The sequence below is a fragment of the Pygocentrus nattereri genome, chromosome 15, assembly GCF_015220715.1.
Source record: "Pygocentrus nattereri isolate fPygNat1 chromosome 15, fPygNat1.pri, whole genome shotgun sequence".
Taxonomy (NCBI): Eukaryota; Metazoa; Chordata; class Actinopteri; order Characiformes; family Serrasalmidae; genus Pygocentrus; species Pygocentrus nattereri.
Window position 1 is genome coordinate 17,723,011 of NC_051225.1, and position 10,049 is coordinate 17,733,059.

General features: G+C 39.5%; 1 long non-coding RNA gene across 1 annotated transcript; it reads left to right on the forward strand.

Annotated features, from left to right (window-relative positions):
- Positions 1 to 114: 114 nt before the first annotated feature.
- Positions 115 to 6,586, forward strand: LOC119265216. Its single transcript, XR_005131488.1, has 3 exons — positions 115 to 5,346; positions 6,004 to 6,067; positions 6,324 to 6,586. It is a non-coding gene; the product is annotated as an uncharacterized LOC119265216 (long non-coding RNA).
- The last annotated feature ends 3,463 nt before the right edge of the window (positions 6,587 to 10,049 follow it).

Genomic DNA, 10,049 nt, shown 5'->3' on the forward strand with positions numbered 1-10,049 from the left:
GTTGAAACTGAGAAATTTCATTTTTTTTTAAATATATATGCTCAATGAATTTGTTGCCGACAACATGATCCAAAATAGTTGGGACAGGAATGTTTACCAACTACTGCAGTTTAAAAGTGATATGTTTTCCCATTCTTGTTTGATATATGATATATGAAACAAATGATCATCAACACTAAAATGCTTCTGGGGAACTGGGCCTAAATTAGACTTGGCCAGCAGCTTAGTGGTACGAGAGGTGAGCCAACAACTGTAAGGCAAACTGGGCAGAGGTGGTTGTGCTCTTGAGGAAGGTACTTAACTTTCCATTGCTCCAGGTGGCCCTGCTCTGCTGGGAAGACTGCTCCTCCCAAGTTAGGCAGCAAAATTGATACTTGTAGGATCCATGATGTAGACAACATAACCAAGATTATTCTGTCAATATTAGACCACAAATAAGCGTTTACTATAGAATGGGGAGCTTCTCAATTGCTTTCACTGTACAGTACAAATGAGCCTTTGAGAACTGGGCTGGGGAATCTGAAGTACCACACCATTGCAAAGGGAATAAAGCAAGGGTATTTTTAAACTTTTTTGACAGGGTGCTAAAATATTTGAGTTTGAGTTGGGGGTGCTAAATGTGTTGCTGCTGTAGTGTCAATATTTAAACACTAGCTGTAAAAATCACCAGGCTAATGGTCTAGCACCGTGCTGAAATTAGTGTGAAGATTTGAGATATTTTCCAGCTGTTCATCAGGACTTAGAGCAGCCTTTAACACTGCATGAACATTTGCTCCTCCAAACTAAACCCATTTTAAGAATGTGTGCAAAGTGGTCACTCATTGATGAGTGTGTGGTCATACATTTAGGTAGTGTTTTAGTTTTTGTACCCTAAGGGGATTATTTTCAGATTTTGGCACTTAACTCCAATGTTTAATTGAAAATGGTACAAAGTGCTGAAACTGAGAAATTTTATTATTTTCATCTACAGTACATAATATTATCAAAAGATTGAGAGAATCCAAAGAAATCTCTGTATGGCTGGTTGTGATCTTTGGGTCCTCAGACAGCACTGCCTTAAAAACTGAAATGATTCTGTAGTGGAAATCACTGCATGGGCTCAGAAACACTTCTGAAAACCACTGTAAAAAAAAAACACTGTCTGTAAAAAGCAAGAAACCGTATATAAAAGGATACAGAAGCGTGGTCAACTTTATTACATACATTATTACAACAGCCAACAATATTACAACAGCATTGCTCCATATTAAAAGAGTCCTGGTGCTAAACTGGCAGTACAGTACTGTCACCCACACAACCTTTTCGCATTATGAAATGAAAAATACGAGAAAGAGCAGCTGCAATCCTTCATCAAACAAGAATGGGAAAACATTTCACTTTCAAAACTACATCAGTTGGTCTCCTCAGTTCCTAAATGCTTACAGTTATTAACTGTTCAAAATATTAACCTGTTTGGAAATGGGGCTGTACATTTTGAATTAGGGTTTTGGAATTAGGGTTGTATGTTTTATTCCAAAAATATAATTGTGGCAGTGATTTATCAACAAGACTGTTGTCATGATACCATCATGGTTTTGTGGTGGTCTTTGCAGCCGTAAAGATGATCACCAGCTACAGCAATATAAACACACTTGTGTGCACTGAAGCAGTGAACAGCAGTTCATCAACAGTTACTGATGAAACCTACTGGCTCAGTGGCAGCAGTTCGTAGCTCTCACCTTCCACCGTTCAGTTCTTTTTACATTGTCTTGTCCCTGTGACAATCTTGTTAAAGTACAGAGTATTTATTCATGTGGTATGTGTTACAGATTGCTTGTATCTATGCATAACAATTATGCACAGACAAATAATGCTCATAGTCAATTTAAACAAATAGACAAATCAATATTGTTCAGGGGTTGTTACCAGGAATGCTAAAAGATTTTCAGGAGCTGCTTCAGGACATGCTAGAAACCCTAATGCCATGCTTGGTGTATGGTGTTTAGTCTTGACTTGGTGTTAGGCACAGGACATTATATTTAATTTTATGCCCATACTTCAGAAAAGGTTAACAACAATAAGTAGTTTCCCCTCTTAAAACGATTGTTAATATTTGTAAAATATTCACAGCATTTGATTGCCTGAAAATTTCAATGCCAGCTTCCTTCCTGCGTGAATGCGCTGGTGTCTTTGGAATGTAATCTGGAGAGTAAAACTGTTCCCACACTCTAAGCAGTAATATGGCTTCTCTCCTTTGTGAATTTGTTGGTGTTGATGGAGAGAACCCTGTTGAGTAAAACTCTTCCCACACTCTAAGCAATGATATGGCTTCTCTCCTGTGCGAATGTGCTGGTCCAAATGACTCAGCTGAATAAAACTCAATCCATAGTCTCAGCAGTAGTGATTACTCTTCTTGCATCGTTTGTGAGAGGTGTTACATGTGGATGTAGCAGATGTTTGCTGTTACTGCAGCTTCTTGATGCCATATTCTTTTATTTTACCTGGTTTTAATGGCGTACTATTACTCTTGCTAGAATGTTCTGAAGTGTTTAGGGGTGAAAATTTGAGCTGTGTAGGAAAATGGACACTAGGAGCAGGAGAAGTCTAGAACCAGGACACCATTTCTGGTAGAAAAAAAAGATAATCAAAACAAAGTGAAATGCAACAACAGTGATCTAATCCAAATCAATAATCAATGTGCAAAATACATTTAGGTACAAAATATAATACGTATCTAATACAATTTTGTTAGTGTCTTATGTAGTCTAAGACAAATCAGAATGTGCTCTATAAGACTGGTCAAAATGATCAAACAGACAGCAAACGTGGTACAAAAGGAGACAGGAAACGTGGTGGAAAACACAACAGGAAACAGCAAACGTGGTGGAACAAACAATAGGAAAATGTGCAACAGAACAAGAGATAGCAAATGTGGGGAACAAGAATAGACAGCAAATGTGGGGGAACACAGACAGCAAATGTGCAACAGAACAAGAGATAGCAAATGTGGGGAACAAGAATAGACAGCAAACGTGGGGGAACAACAATAGATAGCAAACATGGTGCAACAGAAGACAGCAAACATGGTGGAACAAACAATAGGAAACAGCAAATGTGGAGCAACACAGACAGCCAACGTGGAACAACAGAACAAGAGACAGCAAACATAGTAAAACAACAAGAGACAGCAAGCGTGGTGCACCAGAAAAACGGGATAGCAAAAGCGGTGCAACATAACAACAGGAGACAGCAAACACGGTGCAACAGAACAACAGACAGCAAACGCGGTGCAACAGAAAAACAGACAGCAAACGTGGTACAAAAGGAGACAGGAAACGTGGTGGAAAACACAACAGGAAACAGCAAACGTGGTGGAACACAGACAGCAAATGTGCAACAGAACAAGAGATAGCAAATGTGGGGAACAAGAATAGACCAAACGTGGGGGAACACAGACAGCAAATGTGCAACAGAACAAGAGATAGCAAATGTGGGGAACAAGAATAGACAGCAAACATGGGGGAACAACAATAGATAGCAAACATGGTGCAACAGAAGACAGCAAACATGGTGGAACAAACAATAGGAAACAGCAAATGTGGAGCAACACAGACAGCCAACGTGGAACAACAGAACAAGAGACAGCAAACATAGTAAAACAACATGAGACAGCAAGCGTGGTGCACCAGAAAAACGGGATAGCAAAAGCGGTGCAACAGAACAACAGGAGACAGCAAACACGGTGCAACAGAACAACAGACAGCAAACGCGGTGCAACAGAAAAACAGACAGCAAACGTGGTGCAAAAGAACAACAGACAGCAAACATGGTGTAACGGACAACAGACAGCAAATGTAGTGCAAAGGACAACAGACAGCAAACGTGGTACAAAAGGAGACAGGAAACGTGGTGGAAAACACAACAGGAAACAGCAAACGTGGTGGAACACAGACAGCAAATGTGCAACAGAACAAGAGATAGCAAACATGGTGAACAAGAATAGACAGCAAATGTGGGAGAACAACAATAGAGAGCAAACATGATGCAACAGAGGAGAGCAAACATGGTGGAACAATCAATAGGAAATAGCAAATGTGGAGCAACACAGACAACCAACGTGGAACAACAGAACAAGAGACAGCAAATGTGGCAGTACAGAACAAGACATCAAACATAGTGGAACACACAACAGGACACAGCAAACATGGTGCAACAAAACAAGACAGCAAGCGTGGTGCACCAGAAAAACAGGATAGTAAACGCGGTGCAACAGAACAACAGGAGACAGCAAACACGCTGCAACAGAACAACAGACAGCAAATGCGGTGCAACAGAACAACAGACAGCAAACGTGGTGCAACAGACAGCAAACGTGGTGCAACAGAACAACAGACAACAAACGCGGTGCAACAGAAAAACAGACAACAAACGTGGTGGAACACACAGGAGTCAGCAAACGTGGTGGAACACACAAAAGGAAACAGCAAACATGTTACAACAGAACAACAAACAGCAAACATAGTGCAACAGAACAACAGACAGCAAACATGGTGCAACAGAATAGACAGCAAATGTGGTGCAACAGGAGACAGCAAATAAGGTGGAACACACAACAGTAAACAGCAAACGAGGTGCAACACAGACAGTGAATGTGGTGCAACAGAACAACAGACAGCAAATGTGGTGCAACAGAACAAGAGACAGCAATCGTGGTGGTACAGAACAACTGACAGCAAACGTTGTCGAAGACACAACAGAGGACAGCAAACGTGGTGCAACAGAACAACAGACAGCAAATGTAGAGCAAAAGAACAACAGACAGCAAACGTGCAAAAGAACAACAGACAGCAAACATGCTGCAACAGAACAACAAAAGACAGCAAAAGTGGTGCAACAGAACAGGAGATAGCAAACTTGGTGCAACAGAACAATAGACAGCAAATGTGGGGGACAACAGCAGCCAACGTTGTGCAACAGAATAGGATACAGCAAATGTGGTACAACAGAAAAACAGGAGACAGCAAATGTGGTGCAACAGAACAATAGACAGCAAACGGGGTGCAACAGAACAGCACACAGCAAATATTATCTACTTAATTTAATCAATGCTAAAATATATTGAATGTAATTAGTTAATACATACTAACATAGATTAAATGAAAAAGGCTGTAAAACTAACAAGATTCTGTTATTTAAAATGTATGTGATTAGTTTTCATAGAATTTATGAGAAGTCAATGGAACGATGTTTTGCGCCAGTAGGTGGCGGTAATGCCCCTTTAAGTTGCCAACTGCCGTAAAACTCGAAGAAGAAAAATATGGGATGCACTTCTACTGGTGCGGGTGCAACATCAGTCCATGTGAGATGGTAAGCAATCCGAGACATCCTGTGTTCTTTTACTCCCAAATGTGTTCTAATCATGCAGTTTATATCACACCACACCAATATCAATATATTTATGTAGTTTGTGATTATTTTTTAGCAGTTTATCTTGGTCGCGTTGTTGTACTGGACAGTGCTGGCGCACGTTAGCAACACAGCTAACAAGCTAGCTATTCGCTACATAGCATCTTGGCTAACTTAGTAATGCAGCTTGATTATAGTCATAAAATAACTACTGGTTATAGTAAGCCATTAACCAGTTATACCTTTAACCAGTTATACTGGTTATAGTAAGCCTTTAACCAGTAGTACTACTGGTTAAAGTAAGCCTGATAGCATTCCCTTTGTCCACAACATTTATCCTATTCATTTTGTAAAAAGTTAAGCTCTGTTTGCTTAAAGGTTAGCTTGAGAATTCCTAAGCCTCTTTTTTTTCGTGATGCGTGCTTCCTTGCACATTAAACATTGCTGTTGTGGTCTGATGTTGCTTTTTTTTTGCCATGCTGCCTTTATTAGAATCGGGACTCTAATATATTAGCTAACTAGTGTTAGGTGGGTGACTGCATTTTAGAGTACTATATTTAAATACTGGCGTGGATTATAGATGCTGCTTTTCTTCTCACTGCAATTCTTTTTTTTCAGGTGCCTAGTTTTTTTCTCCGTCTCCTGTCCTGTTTTCTCACATACATGTGGCAACATATATTTAGTAAGTATATATTAAAAGATATACACATCAAAATGTAGTACATATTAATTTATAGTTCATGTGATATTAAAAATGTTTACAATATCTAGCTGAAATGTTTAGAGTAAGCATGTTAAAAGTATAAATGATTTGATTTTACGATACAACAAAACTAATTAGGCTTACACAGAGCCTGATCTCAGACAATGTTGGATGTATTTTCATCTCATTTTACAGATAACCTAATTGATTTGTTGTTCTTTGTCTTCATTCACAGGTGCTGTGTGAATGTGGCATTGCAAATTGTGTGACAGTTTGTTATCTACTAGGTATGAGTTATTAAAACATTTTAGGCCAAGACATTTCCACAAGAGCCGGACAGGGCAATATCCATGTGTATATCTATACTGTCCTTGCATATTCACAAGCTGGAAGAAACTTCTGAGTCACATATATAGAACACACATCAAGTTAGAAACAGCAGGTGCTCAGTCCATTACATTTTCATGTCAGACATAATTTAATGCTTTTAATATTTTTGTGAGGCTTTAATGTTAATAAAGCTGTTGAATCAACAAGGTGGTCTGAATGTTTTGCATCAGATTGTACTGAATGGAAAGGAATTCCATAAATGTGATGCATTTTTATTAATTTGGTTTATTACATATATGCTTATTATAAGCATAAATGACATGTAATTCAAATATATGCTATTTATTTTGTAGAGGGAACCTGATTATTATGCAATTCAAACAATATTCTTTATGTATTTTAAATAAATACACTTGTTATTAATAATTTAGAGTAATTATACTTTATTAATACTGAATACATAAACCTGGGGATTATGCATTTAAAATAAATAGGCTTTATTACACAAATGAATATGCATCATGTAATGTCTATTTGATAGGTTTGTGTTAAAATTATCTAAAAAAAGTAAATGGGAATTTGTCATGTAATAAAATTACATAAATCTTAAAAGTTAGGGTTAAATATTTCTGTAAGTATGGAACACAACAATAGACGGCAAACGTGATTGAACACAACAGGAGACAGCAAACGTGGTGCAACAGAACAATAGACAGCAAACATGGCATAACCATATAGATAGCAAATGTGGTGGAACATACAACAGAAGAGAGGAGGTACAAGAACAGATAGAAAACATGGTGGAACACAAGAGGAGACCATAAACATGGTGGAAGAGAACAACAGACAGCAAATGTGGTGGAACACACAACAGGATGTGTGTGCAAATGTGGTGCAACAATAGACAGAAAATGTGCAACAGAACAATAGACAGGAAAGGTGGTGGAACAAACAACAGGAGACAACAATCATGATGGAAAACACAGCAACAGACAGCGAACGTGGTGGAACACACAACGAGTCAGCGAACGTAGTGCAACAGAATAGACAGCAAACGTGCAACAGAACAATAGACAGAAATGTGGTGAAACAGAACAGACAGCAAACGTGGTGGAACACACAACAAGAGACAGCAAATGTAGTGGATCACAACAGGAGACAACAAATGTGGTGGAACAGACAGACAACACAACAACAGACAGCGAACAATGTGCAAAACAAAGGGAGTCAGCAAACGTGGTAGAATAAGAACAGACAGCAAACATGGTGCAACAGAACAACAGGAGACAGCAAATGTGGTGCAACAGAACAATAGACAGGAAACATGGTGGAACACACAAGAGGAGACAGCAAACATGGTGGAAAACAACAGCAGACAGCAAATGGGGTGGAACACACAAAAGGAGACAGCGAACGTGGTAGAACAGAACAACATGAAACAGCAAACGTGGTGAAACAGAATAGACAGCAAAACTTGTGCTACAGAATAATAGACAACAAACGAGGTGCAACAGAACAGACAGCAAACGTGACACAAAAGAAAAATGGGCAGGAAACATGGTGGAAAACACACAGCAGACAGCGAACATAGTGGAACACAACAGCAGACACCGAATGTGGTGGAACACACAACAGGAGACAGCGAACATGGTGGAACACACAAGAGGAAACAGTAATCGTGTTGGAACATACAACAGCAGACGGCTAACATGGTGGAACACACAACACTAGACAACAAACGAGGTGCAACAGAACAGACAGCAAACGTGACACAAAAGAAAAATGGGCAGGAAACATGGTGGAAAACACACAGCAGACAGCGAACATAGTGGAACACAACAGCAGACACCGAATGTGGTGGAACACACAACAGGAGACAGCGAACATGGTGGAACACACAAGAGGAAACAGTAATCGTGTTGGAACATACAACAGCAGACGGCTAACATGGTGGAACACACAACACGAGACAGCAAATGTGGTGGAACAGAACAGGAGACAGCAAACGTGGTGGAACAAACAACAGGAGACAGTAAATGTGGTGGAACAAACAACAGGAGACAGCAAATGTGGTGGAACAGAACAGGAGACAACTAATGTGGTGGAACAAAACACACACACAGCACAACAACACAGCACAATAACAGACAGTGAACGTGGTGCAACACAACAATAGAAAGCATACATGGTGCAACACAACACTGGACAGTAAACATGATGCAACACAACAGGAGACAGTAAACGCAGTGGAACAGAACAAAACGAGACAGCAAACGTGGTGCAACAGAAAAAAAAAAACAGACAGCAAATGTGGTTCTCCAGAACAAGAGACAACAAATGTGGTGCAACAGAACACTAGACTGTAAACATGATGCAAGACAACAACAGAATAGACAGCAAACATGGTGCAACAGAACAACAGGAGACAGCAAACGTGGTGCAACAGAACAACAGGAGACAACAAACGTGGTGCAACAGAACAATAGACAGCAAACATGGTGGAATACACAAGAGGAGACAGCAAACATGGTGGAAAACACAACAGCAGACAGCGAATGTGGAGGAACACAAAAGGAGACAGCAAACGTGGTGCAACAGAAAAATAGGCAGGAATGGTGGTGGAACAAACAACAGGAGACAACAATCATGATGAAAAACACAGCAACAGACAGCAAACGTGGTGGAACAAACAACAGCAGAACAAAGGATGCAGTGGCTTACTCTGATTGCCTCTTGCAAATCTAACCACTACCAACCTCATCTCCTTCTTGCCCTCCTTCCCTTCACTACCCCGTTATTACCCTTTGGCCTCCTTTCTGACTATGTTTGTTCTATGTACCACATTATTTGTAAGTCGCTTTGGATAAAAGCGTCTGCTAAATGTAATGTAATGTAATGTAATGGAAAACACAATAGGACACATTTGCAGCAAACATGGTGGAACACAACACTAGACAGCAAACATGATGTAACACAACAACAGGAGACAGCAAACGTGGTGCAACAGAACAATACACAGCAAATGTAGATTGCAAATCCGGTCACAAAAAAGAACACATTTTCATTATTTAACATTTACAAATCACCAGGGCCCTACTCTGAATTTTTAAAAGAATTTAGTGATTTTGCTGCAAACCTGGCTTTGTGTAATGATAATGTAATAATTGTTGAGATTTTAATATTCACTTTGAGAAGGTAGATGACCCACTAAAAAGGCATTTACTTCAATTCTAAACTCTGGTGGTTTTACCCAAAATGTAATAGGGCCTACACACTACTGTCATCACATGTTAGATTTAGTTTTGACACTAGGTCTTAACATAGACAAGCTTAATATCCTACCGCAAACCTCAGCCATCTCCGACCATTACCTAATTTCATATGAGCTACAACTTTGCCATAATATATGTACGTCCCCTCGTTATTCTACAAAGCGCTCTATAAAACAGTTTACCACCCAACAATTTATAGAAAATCTGCCAGAACTATCAATGCCAGTCTTCACTCCATCAGACCCAATGGAACTAGATTTACTAACTAAATTATTTAGAAAATACCTTCTGATCCACTGTAGAAAATGTGGCCCCACTTAAAATAAAAAGAATAAGGCAGAAAAAGCTCGTGCCGTGGT